This window comes from Amphiura filiformis, unplaced genomic scaffold (genome assembly GCF_039555335.1).
Source record: "Amphiura filiformis unplaced genomic scaffold, Afil_fr2py scaffold_44, whole genome shotgun sequence".
NCBI classification, from domain to species: domain Eukaryota; kingdom Metazoa; phylum Echinodermata; class Ophiuroidea; order Amphilepidida; family Amphiuridae; genus Amphiura; species Amphiura filiformis.
This window is the reverse complement of record NW_027305508.1, coordinates 112,181-125,525: the sequence shown is the minus strand read 5'-3', so window position 1 is coordinate 125,525 and position 13,345 is coordinate 112,181. Positions and strand designations below refer to the sequence as shown.

The following is a 13,345-nucleotide window of genomic DNA, read 5'->3' as shown; positions in this document are numbered from 1 at the left end:
ACAGTGCCCCCTGGCTAAAAACAATACCTTTATTCCTTGTAGAACATCTCAGGACCCTTTTATAACATTAGTAAATTTAAACAAACACCCCTTACAAAAGATAGGAAAACCAGGTAAAAATAAGCGTCCACCCAAAATCACTTTTTTTTAGCGCATTGCAATTAATACGGTAGTCCATACTCATATCATTCCAATCATTTGTTTTATAAATATAAATCCTTATTCTTTCCTATCAAAATATGATGTTAAAAATAAGATGATTTCTACATTTTACAATCCTTTGTTTGATAAATGAAGAGCTTATTTTCCAAACTGTTAAGTCCACAACCACAATTTAGTTTGACATTAGCAACAATGAGTTGTACCATCAACAAGCCATTATTTACCACAATACTGGTTAACAATATGCAGACTATTGTTCTCATTTGGGAAACAAAGACCTCACACAGTATTGTTACTATGTGTTCATCCACTGCTTGCTTTGAAATGGTGCACCCAACTGAAATTATCATACCTAGCATCACAACACATAGTAATATCGTATGTATAGGTAAATCAGCAACATGTTTGTGGTTTGGAAATAAGCTCTTCAAATATAAAACATTTCAATATTTGACATGTATGAAAAAGAAAAAATAATTTTTATGTACAAGTACAAACAAGGTATGCTTCCACACTCTTCTGCATGATAGATGGTGATTCAAGGCATGATATCATCTGCACGATAGAATACACAATACACAACAATTTTCATGTTTCAAGAATGAAATGTATAAATATAATATTACATACTTAATTATGACCTGATCCTAAAAGAAAAGATTATTTGATCTGATCAAAATATCAAAGTATCTTTCTGAATCTTGTGCAATGATTATTAAGAAACTCTTCTGATGTTTATTTCAAAGAACATCAAGCAAACCATAAATATAATTCCAGACTTAATTGCCATATCATTTACCTGCACACTAAGTCAGAACCATAATGAGTTTGCTTCTTACATGTTTGTACTGTTTTTTGGTAATTGTTTTGGGTTTTTATCCTGGTTCAACCTGTTGTGCAAAGTCATCGGGAAGAAAATTGAGATTGACCATCATATTTTGGAAGCCAGACACAAACGCCACCCATTATTAAATCAAGATAGCCTTTTTAAAGTGCTGTTCATTTCAGTCTTCAATCCCAGTTTGCTGCAAATCACACCCCATTTGTCTCTCCAGGGTTTTGCCAGAAGGTCTCTCTTAGACATTGACCAGATGGTTTTTTTTATTCTGAAATAAAATGAAAAAGACGAAAAGAAACATAAATATCTTATTTAGTGACACATAAGTGAAATTTTAACATGAAATCTTTATAGGTATTATTACCTCGGCCAATTTGTGCCTATTTTTGATTTTTCTCAAAAATTATAGCACATTGGTGACAAGTAAGATATGTATATTATAGGGCAAGAACTACAACTACTGTACCATACTGAAAATTCAGCAACTCAAAGCAAGTAGTTAGTGATTATTGATCAAATATTGGTTTTCCCTCATTTTTGACTGTAACTCCACTACTGTTGTCTGTGCTGAAATAAAATTTCCAGTGCAGTAGTTGTAGTCCTTGCCCCTATAATATACATATCTTACTTGTCCCTAATGCGCTATAATTTTTGAGAAAAATGCAAAAATAGGCACAAAATTGGGCAGGGGTGTAGTACCCCCTTAATACAAACGTTGAACATCCAGATACACAACAAAACTTAAAATCCGAATATTTAATTTTCTCATAGTCATGTGATATTCATCATTCTCTACTCTAGGTCAACAACAATTAAGATGCCGAAACGGAATCACGACTGCTTTGAATGTGCTTCATCGTTTGATAAGCCCTCAAAACTTGCCAGACACATGCAAGGGAATGCTCACAAGTTAAATCATGTTATTACACACAATTCGTTCACATCAGGGATGCAACAAGTATTTAATGAACCACTGGTGGTAAATACAGTGGACAAACATGAAGATATCCTGTATGACTTGGACGATGAAGACTTCGAGCAGGAAGAGGATGAGAAGGAAGAGGAACCAATAGAAGAGAATCAGTGCAACAATAATGATAACAGTACATATCCATACCCCAGTGAATTATTCTTCCTGTTACATTGTTACGCCAAAAACCCACACAGACCCAAGGTATATACTATATAAATCAAATTCCATATTTTTGAGGGGAATTAAATAATCATTTTCACATTAAAGGGTGTAACTTGATTTTTAGGGTCAAAATTTCAAACCACTAAAAATATGTTTCCAGGGGTGTCTATTCTTCCAGAAAGTTGAAATTATTCCCTCACCCTACGGCTGTGTCACATCCATCCCCAGATTCTTCCCCAACTGAGATCCCAAAAAATGGACTCAAAAGGGGAAATTTTAGACTGGTTGCTATCTACATGTATTTAGAGAATAAAAGATAGGATTTTGTCTTTTGCCTATCCAATATCGTGTCATAATGGATGGCTGGCCAATATTTTGGGTAGTGGATGCCGGCGCAAAATCCTACCTTTTATTCTCATTCTTATTCAGTTTTAATGTAATTTTGCGAGAAAAACTGCCTTTTTTCAGAAAAAAATAAAGTTACTTCTGTAGCAGAGTTTGGAGATTGCTACTGAACTATTGGTAAGGCCGGGGGAGGATAATCAAGGATTTGGATCTGAAGTTGAGGTTTAAAAGAGAAGATAAACTTGGACAATAGAGCTGTTAACTAATTGATGGTCATGTCTTCCCTTAGAATCCCAAATGCTTCCCTAGATAGGCAGATGTCCAATCTAAAAAGAAAATGGGTTTTGTATGAAATATGCAAAGCAGAGCCCCCTTACTCTTTGTGTGCATTATTACCTATAGTATGACCACTAGTCACTATTGGTTCAGTCCATGTCAAATCAACCAGGTGTCCCCAGGTGACCCTCTCATGAAATTCCATCAGAATAATCTTTTGTGGCCACAATGAACCCATACAAAAATTTGGCCTCATAGGGGTAAAATTATTCCCTCCCCTTTGGGGGCAATTAACGGAATAGACACCCCTGTAATAATGTTTCTGTTTACTGAAATCATGCATAGAAGCAACTTAAATTACAGTAAAATAATGTTTCAAGGCTTAAACCTTTTGATTTATAATAAAAAAAATTGTCATTTCCATAACATTTTTATTAAAATATCCAAGATTTTTGGAAATATCACTGGAAACTTCTCGCTACATAAATGATTATGTACCAATTATTTCTTGCATTGAAATTATTTTGCAGTCTGAGCAAGACCTTGAATTTCTATGGTATATACTTGAAACACAAGGCATACAACCACCACCTCTATCCAAGGTACTCGCATTTGATCCTCTAGGCAAAGATGCAGTTGTTCCAAAACAGGTATGTTACATTGGGCTATTCCAGTTGTAATCCATTCACCCTCTATGGAAGACATCACTTTTAATTTTTTTTGAATCACAACCCCCTTATTTGGGTACATAATAAGGAGACAGGCTCTTATTCTTTGTAATGTTTTTTTTTATAACTACAAGCAATGAAAATCCTGATTTATAAACACCTCATGGGGAATTCAATGTCAGAACACACAATTTCCAATTATAGTCCCGTCTAACCTTAGATTTTCTTATTAAGCCAGGCCCATTTGTAGTGATTTTGGTCAAAACGAGCATGTCAATCATTATTCGGAAGACGGTATCTATGTAATTGGTGGATCAATTCCATTGATATTGGAGAATTTGGAAATGGTAATTATAAGCAATCCAACTATTCCACTATAATTAATATGAAGGGAATTTTAGGTTGGATGACCTAACCTTGCAAGTTATCATTTAATATGACACTGTCGAACACTTGATCTTTAAAAGGACTTTAAATTGTTGTTGTAACATCTTATTCTTTAGCGATATAACAATGCATACCCAACTGGTTTTGACCATTACAAATTGATTTTAATAGATTTTATAAATTTGTCTTGTTCTTTCAATAGAAAAGCTTTGGCAATGACACATTATGGTTTCTTCAACCTAGTGATATTGTGAAACAACAAATGAAAATACCAAGAGTTGCTGAAACATTAGTTAGATACCCTGTCCACACTGATGTCCACACTGATGGTATGAATATTAATCAATAATAGCAAATGATTTGATACATGTACGAGGGGGTATCAAAAAGTACCGTACCTGCCTATGTAACCGCACAACCAGCAAAATGGAGAAAATTGAGGCATGTAGCATGATTAAGTTCCATTTTAAGGGTTACAGTGCCCACAAAATCTGTGATGAAATAAAAATTCATTTTCCAAAAAGCAACAGTGACAATATCACACGGGTAAAGCTGGGTAAGAACCAATAAGATTGCAAGAACGTTCTCAAGTGTTTAAGAATGTACTGTCAATGTGTTATGCACCACTTCTGACATGTTCCTGATTACTATGGTATGACAATGCATTTCAGATAAAATCAAGGAGATGTGGCAGGGGAGAAAGTGGCGGGAGCACCCAATGTTCAAAACACCAATGGTGACGGTAAAGACAGTCAACGATGAAACGAAGAACATATACATGCATGACATCGTAGAAATTCAGGATGAAATTCCATTTGGGAAAGTTATGGATTTTTTTGTGAAAGGTTTGTTTTAACATGTGTTAATCTATAGCAGTTAAAAATTTGTATTTGAAATGGATTACCCTTAATTGTAACACTTCTTGAATCCATTTTAAATGCATTCATAGTTTGTAAAAAATATCATTATCCTTAAGGGGGTACTACACCCATTGCATTTTTGCATATTGTGAAGAAATGAGGAAAAAAAGTGTGAGCTTACATGGCATGCTTGTGTACCACTTTTTGGCTTCTACCTTTAAAAGCAGTAAGCCTAATTGATACTGATGCCACCAATAGAACAAGAAAGTTTGCCCCTTCATTTTGCATACCACTTTGTCAAATTTTTTTCTCATTTCTTCACAAAATGCAAAAAACAAAAAACCTTGCAATGCGTGTAGTACCTACCCCCTTTAGTGTTCGAAATAAGCACTTATCCTCTTGTCCAAAAATTCACTGGGGACAACCATATTGAGCTATGTACTTATCCCCTGGACAACCACTATTTTGTACCTCCAAAAGTATGACACATTTTGGGACAACCAAAATGTATTGAGGACAGGCAGAATTTGTGCTTTAATTATCCTCAGGATAACCTGGCCATATTTTCCTTATTTCGGACACAACCCCGTTAAGTTATTCAAACTGGAAAAAAAAGGAAACAGATTTCTTGCTGTATACTATGGCACATGCATACACAAGCAACAAGACCCATTGTGCACACAATATTAGAAATGATTTTAACCATGAATTTTACCATATATTTATTTCTTTAAAAATCAGATGGCTAAACCTGGTGGAAATAATAGGCCTTCTGGACGAAGTCACATGTCTAACACATAGTATCGACCTACCTGATGGGTATCAGGGTTATGTAATGACAGATATGGTAATCCAGCTGCCATCCACATCCATTAAGAACGTTGTGCAAACCCCATCGGTGAAGTACTCCTGGAATTCTGAAAATCAATTACAGCAATTGGATGAAGATGTGAGGACAGTGTAGTTTATATATGATTATATCATAGCTCTTGCAAGATAAATATTTAAATTACAGACAGGGTAATTATGTAATTGGTTACATACACCCGACACATACAATAATGTGGCACGGTCTTAACCACCTCCTTGCATTGAAACAACATGGCCATCAAAATTGGCCTTTTATCCCATAATAAATTAAAATCAATGTTTAATCGCTGGATATTTAAGGGGGTACTACACCCCTGGCCAATTTTGTGCCTATTTTTGCATTTTTCTCAAATTATAGCACATTGGTGACAAGTAAGATATGTATATATACATGTAGGGGCAAGGACTACAACTTCTGCACTAGGAATTTTATTTCAGCACAGACAACAGTTGTGGAGTTACAGTCAAAAATGAAGGAAAACCAATATTTGATTACGGTACTATAAAAATAACTAATTGCCTTGAGTTGCTGAATTACCAGTGCAGTAGATGTAGTCTTTGCCCTCTATTATATACATATCTTACCTGTCACCAATGCGCTATAAATTTTGAGAAAAATGCAAAAATAGGCACAAAATTGGCCAGGGGTGTAGTACCCCTTTAAACTAGAAGCACAAAGTGACACAAAAGTTCCAACTATAATTAAATTTAAAGGAGCTAAGCAAATAGACCATTTCTTAATAATCATTGCACATGATTCAGAAAGCTACTTTGATATTTTGATCAGATCAAATAATCTTTTCTTTTAGGATCAGGTCATAATTAGTTAAGTATGTAATATTATATTTATACATTTCATTCTTGAAACATGAAAATTGTTGTGTATTGTGTATTCTATCATGCAGATGATTTCATGCCTTGAATCACCATCCAAGCAACGTCAAAGGTGCAAAGGCAAGAAGGCAATTTGTATACCATTGATGCTGTACAGCGATGATACCAGCGGGAACCGCTCCAGAAAATACGCCTGTTTTAATTCTATGGCAATACTGTTCGCTGGATTGCCAAGATCAGAGAACATGAAACTACACAACATACACTTTGTTGCAACATCAGACAAGGTATGCTAGGTCTTTGTACAGAAGTATAGGATCTTCCAAAATTACAGCTTTATATGACAGCTGTTTTCAGCTTTTTTATGTAGCGACTCACACCCGATTTATATTTGGGGCAAATAATGGAATAGACCAGCCACACACAGTGTCATCGCCCCGATTTCTTCACGGCAGAAATCACCATGGTAGATTGAATCCACCGCCATGTATGGTCATAATACATATCGACCTGTTTAATAGTTCAGTCGCATAATAGGCTGAAGGACATCTGACTAAGGCTACTGACAATAGCCCCGATCCCACGACATTAAAGTTCAGTAACTGAATACTAGGGTGCATCAAACACCCACTATGTCAACCGATTTTCTTCTAACTTGTTCAAAGTGTGCCACTAGCTCACGGTGAACCCAGAAGACAACATCTGATTGAATTTAGATTTGGTGGAGATTAATATACTGGTAATATTTTAGCCTACTGAATACCATCATTGTTGATTCATATTTTCAAATACAGATCACTCCACTGGATATGGTCAACACAATTGGAGAAGATCTTTTGGAGCTGGAAAATGGTATAGAATTGTACGACTCCAGCTTACAGGAAAATATAATTGCATATTGCCCGTTATTGTGTGTACTAGGGGACAATCCTCGTTCATCACTTCTATCAAGTCATGTAATATCTGCGAGGGCCAAGCAATTTTGCAGAATCTGTAAGGTAATACTCTTGTCACATATGCTCAATCAAGGGCTTAGACAGCCAGGCGAGTAGGGAGTGTTTTACACACCCAAATTTGTAAATACACACCCATTTTTGCACACATGGCCTATACTTTGTACACAAATCTTAAATTTACACACCCAAACCTTCAAATCCTGCCTATTTGCATAAGACCCACTACCAATACACTCTCTCTAGTATGCAAGGGTGAAAATAAGAGGGCTAGAACCAGAGGCCACTTTGGCACAAAAAAAAGGGGCCAGTTTTGTGATTAAAGTGTCCCCTGGTCAACTAAAATTGAGATGGAACCAGGGGCCATTTCAGAGTGAATGAATGAATGAAAAAGTGAATGTTTAAATGAAGTAACATCAATTGGTTTGTATTTTAATAGGTTGAGGAAGCATGGCGAATGTTTCGTGGAACACCAAGAACACGCAAAGAAGTTCTGGAAGATATGAAACACATAAACCGTGCAAAGTAAGTTCATTTGTTTCATCAATTAATTTTGATACTTGCGCATTATTTCTGGTTAATGAAACGAAAACAATATCAATACCAAAGGAATGTCATCTTTCACTGGTTAAGATCAGATAGCAACCCAGACCATGGCCAGATGGTAACACGAGTAGGGTAATTTCACCTTGAAGGCATGGATAGTTTTGCAAAGACGGGCTAAAAAACAATTGACATTAAACTTTATTCTTTAAATTGATTCTTCTGCTCACATGTAGGTCAAGTGCAGAAAAGAAAAGGCGCATCACTGCAACAGGTATATCCCCCAATGAAAACAATCTCAACAAACTAGAAGCATTTGATGGCGAATCGTAAGTATTCTACATGCATACTACTATAGCATGTGACCAATACATGAAGGTTCTCTTCATGATGTTAGTACAGTTATTATCAGAATTGGAATTGATTTTGAGTTCATGCGCATACATGTATGCTAGGATTCAAATATAGGAAATTCAACCATAAAATATATCCTTTACCTTATTGCTAGTTGATACTGCCTGTTGTTATTCCATATGGATTGTAATCAGGACAGTCAATTGTCACCGAATGTTTTTGTTCTCCATGCTCTAGTCTTGGTTCTAAAAAAATACAAAATTATATAATTTACATTATGGGGAAAAAATTGTACGGCCTCCTTAATTAAATCCAGTGTCTCAAAGCATGTGAGAAATTACAAACCAAATGCGATTTACTAGCGCGTGCGGTAGCTTTGGGACACAGGATATAATTAAAATGACATAAATAAAGTAGCTGTGGTAATAAAATTATCAACTTTTTATGTTTAATTCAAAATAAAATTATTAACCTGCCACTTTCGCCGTCGCTGGAAACTTAGTGTGCTTTTATAATTAAATTAATGTCTTTATCAGGATTACTTTCTCATTTTAACAGGCTTTGCATTTTGAGGAGAGCTAGAGCGAGCAAAGCTGAGCAGAGGTTCTATTGCTCGCCTACCTTTGGTGTAACAATAACCACACAAACAACACAGTAAAAATCCTCTCCAGTAGCACTCAAGGAGAGCGATTAAAAGCTCCCATGCAAATTTCAAACGGCAAAGCCTGTTTTAATAAGTTGTCATAATAATTATACCATCACAAGGTGGTGTAATTTGTGTTACATGGTCAAAATTGACAAAACAAGTTATTTTTTTTTTTGTTTTAGGGAATGTTACCCTCTTTAATGTTAATTTTTAGTTGCAAATGCTTTTCGGTTTGGCATAATTGCCCAATTAATGATTAATTAGTGTACATGTATAGGCGGCAATGTAAATCTGATATTTCAAATGCATAATTTGGACCTTCTTCACATAAAATACCCCACACCAAATGTCTTTAGTGGGATTTTGTCCAATGTGCCAGGATATGTTCACAACATACATGTACTGTTGCACAACATAATCAATTTTAAATTCTCCACAGGAAATCTCCAATTGATATTCTGCATACTATTTCACTAGGAGTTGTGAAATACCTCACAAAGAAGTACATACAAGGTAATAATAGCAAATCTTAAGGAATCGGTCACCAACTTTTGCATAGTATTATCTTGTTTGAGATGATTATAAAAATGAAGTCTTTTTTTCAGAAAAAATGTCTACCTTCTAATTTTCTAAATATTCAAAATACTATTTGTTGTGTGTCTGATGTGCTGTAGTGTCCAGCAAAAAATACAATGCAAATGTTGCTATACAAAGGTTTTATTAAGTCATTGTGCGACTGGCTACATTGTGTCATTTTTTTTGTGTGTATTCATTTTTATTGCTTTTATTGAGTCAATTGTGTGTTTTGTTAACCTGCTAATAACTATGATTGTTTTGGTGATCAGATTCAATGGAAGCTACTACCTGTACTTGCATGTTTTAAAAACAAATACCAGGAAATCATTTTACTATCTTGTTTTGATTTCATCATGATTGGATAAACAACATGTGAATGTGAGGTTAAGATATTTATTAACTTGTATAGTATTGGTTGTAATCTTTCAGAACTAACTGTGGACCAAAGGAAGGACATGGAAGGAAGAATCAAGGTCATAGCACACGGATTTGCCGTCCCTGCTATTACCAAGTACTGCGGCTCATTCCTAGGTAATCCTACCATCCGGCATGGAATATATTAAGATTGATAAAAAAATAATTTATTTTTTAAATCAAGTACCGGTACTTAAATATTAACATTAACTAACATCAGATTAAGTTGTGAAGTCCGGAAGCAATATGCATAAAATTAAAAGTGCGCCAATGCATTAGCCAGAGGGGTGTCCGTAGGCTAAGAGAAAAAACACAATTTTTGACCAAAAATGCGAGATGACAACTTCAAAATGCGAGAAAAAAGCGAGATTTATGCCCAAAAATTGGCGAAAATAAAAAAAAGGTAAAAAATTGAGTGAGGGCAGTATTTCATTGACTCCATACCCCTGAGTGATACCAAAACAAAGCATGGACATTGCCGACTGGACTATCAAAAATACACAAATTTTGTCCTCATAAATCAGCTTAAAAGGTCAATATACTGCAAGGTTTGAGTAGTAAATAAAGAATATTACTTTGTTGTTGCTTGAATGTGCCAGAAAATGGACCGTTTTTGTACATTCAGGCTGGAAAATCAGGTCAAACTTAAGCTTTTTTAGTTGCAATGGTTGTCGAATTCTGCAACCTTTCGCCACAGAAATAGATTTTCGTGGTAGAAATGAATCTTTTAAAAGCGAGAAAAGCACTAAAAAGCGAGATTCACGGCGAGAAAAGCGAGATTGCGTTTTCTCTCTAAGCCTAGACCGTGTCCGGGTGTCATTTGGACGTCCTGTTTTCAATTTGGACACCCTAAAATTCTGATTTTTATATTGGAGTGAATAGGAAGTGGACACCCCGATTTGGTAGAATAAGGTATTTTTGAGTGCACTAGGAGTGCACACATGCATTGTACTACAAAATCAATGTTAATCCACTACTAGCAGATTTCCTAAATTCCAATATCTCTAATAAGTTATAAATCGATAATTACTCTGATTAACTTTTCTATACAAAATACTTCTAGACACAAAGAACACACTAAGAAAAAAGGTAAAATAAAATGCTGAAAATTGACCTGATACTAATCATTCTATTCATGATTTCGGTCAAATTCAACTAGAAAACTTTAATATTTAATTTAAGTATCAATAAAATTACAAATATATGAATTAATCTTGAAGACATTGATTATTCTTCTACAAATTACAGGGCGCGACTTCAAGCAGTGGATACAAATTGCCCCTTTTATCCTCGATACATATCTGGAGCCAGAAGACATGCAATTGATAGTCAGTTTGGCAGAGGTAGGTATGAAAATGCATGCTTACATGACACCAAAATTCATCACTTGTATCTAATTTGTTGGAATAGAATCTACCAGAATTACAATATTTGTTGATTTTCAGAAAAAATATAAAAATGCAAAAAGATAAGCTTGGTTATTATATTATTTCAGGTGGCGAGGATTGCATTTTGTCCACTTTTTCATCTAGAACAGCTAGACATACTGAAGGAGACAATAGAACAGTTTGTACTACATGCAGCTCATCTTTACGAAGAGACGTTAACAAGGAAGCCTAAGGTTCATTATCTATTACATCTAATAACCAACATGGAGGACCTTGGACCAGCCTCAGGATTCGCCACTGAAAAGTAATAATTAGAATATACAAAAACATTTTACTGTACCTTATATTTTGTTGATGTAAAGTTTCAAACCGGCTTATTTTGCAATGAGTTGCCTGTGTGAGATACATTCCATGGTCTGTACAATGTATGTGATGTTCATCCATTTTCTTGAAATTCTGTAAAAGAACATACATAGTGGCACATGACATTACATAAAATAATAACTATAGTATGTAGTAGATTAGTTAACAAAATAAATGCACTAATATTCGACGCAAATAACTGTGCGTACCCAGGTTGGCTTTCATGATCTAGAATTATTTATTTTGGCTATAATGAGTAATAAATATTAAGTCAATCTAACATGCCTGCATGTGAATCAATATTCATAGAATGTAGTAGATTAGTTAACAAAAGAAATGCAATAATATTCTAACTTCTTTTACAGATGTGAGCGGTGGAATGGTATAATACGCCTCGCCAACATCTTCAGCAATCACCAGGCCCCCTCCGGGATATATGTAACACATTCGCCAGCTTCCAAAACCTGCGGTTTCTCACATTGGGAGGCACATGTGTAGCAGAAGGAGAGTAAGTTCACCTTTAATTTGCAATGTTTTAGGATAGCCTGTTTCATGTGCTTTCACATGAAATGTAGGGAGTTTTGGGTTAAAGAACAGACTTTGGTTTCTCGAAATGATGACTGTCGTCGATATTGATAGTAAATGCTTAGAGTACCAGGAATGTAGATGAGGGTTCCCACAGTGCATCAATGACCCAAGTTTGGCTGCAATAGCATTAATTTTGTTGACGGTCTGACGGACACACCCTTAATCGTTTTCCCTGACAAACGTGGACCAATATATTGTGTGTGTGGTTGTTAACAGTGAAACCATGGACCCCCACATTTGTAGGTGAAAACAAACACACACGCATTGACGGACAAGCAAATCCCATAAGCTCTTTTCATTCGGACAACCTAATGAATACAAAGTTTTCATGTAGAAGCCGATTTTAAAACATGTCACATGCCATTACAAAATGCCATTTTTATATTTCTTTGTAACAATCTGTTTCTAATTTTTCCAACAGAGGACGTGTGGGTCACAAGATTATAGAGTTGGGGAGAATGCAAAATTGAAGAAATACATATTCGCTGAGAAGGACAGGAATAAAGATATTTATCTATGCGGTACATTGCGGAAGGTAATTTTAGTATGATTTGGGGCATTTCGAGATCCATTCCACATCATCAACCACTTTTCAAAATAAACAATTAGACCGCCTAATGTATCGTTCTCTATTTTGTGCGGTTTGTATTGCAAGATCACTGGCTTGTGCAACGTTATTTTGTGTGGTTTGCATATAATTCATTGACCTACAAGTTGCTCATAGACTAATTTGCAGTCGTTTATAATTTTCTCCAGCCAGGGACCAACAGGATTTTTACTGTTTTTTGTTGTTTTATAAAAGAGTTTTTATTCTATAATGATAATGACACAATGCCATAATATAAATGATACTAAATTTCCTGGGAAGCTAAATTTCCCACAATTTATAGCACGCTTTGATATATACAAAAAAGACACAATTTCAATCCAAATACCAGAATAACTCCCCAAACACAAATATTTCCGGGGAATGAAAAATCCCCATTTTTTCAAGCCATGAGAATAATCAGTAAGGTTTCTTTCACTTTATCTTGTTATTTCAGCTCAGAATGGACAGAAAGCATTCCAAAAATTAAGGGTTGTGTATAGCTATATCAGGTGGGTAGGGGTAAAAGTAAGATTATTGCCATTTTGACCAAAACACG

General features: G+C 35.2%; 1 protein-coding gene across 3 annotated transcripts in view; it reads right to left on the bottom strand.

Annotated features, from left to right (window-relative positions):
• Positions 1-13,345, bottom strand: part of LOC140144177 (uncharacterized) — a 47,635-nt gene that overhangs the window by 12,476 nt on the left and 21,814 nt on the right. For 2 of the 3 annotated variants that reach the window (XM_072166002.1, XM_072166001.1), the window contains exon 3: positions 11,590-11,705. The gene's annotated coding sequence lies outside the window, so the exon portion shown is untranslated. Of the gene's footprint in view, positions 1-5,483; positions 5,589-8,368; positions 8,471-11,589; positions 11,706-13,345 lie in introns of those variants that run through there. The other variant, XR_011857848.1, reaches the window with a different exon arrangement.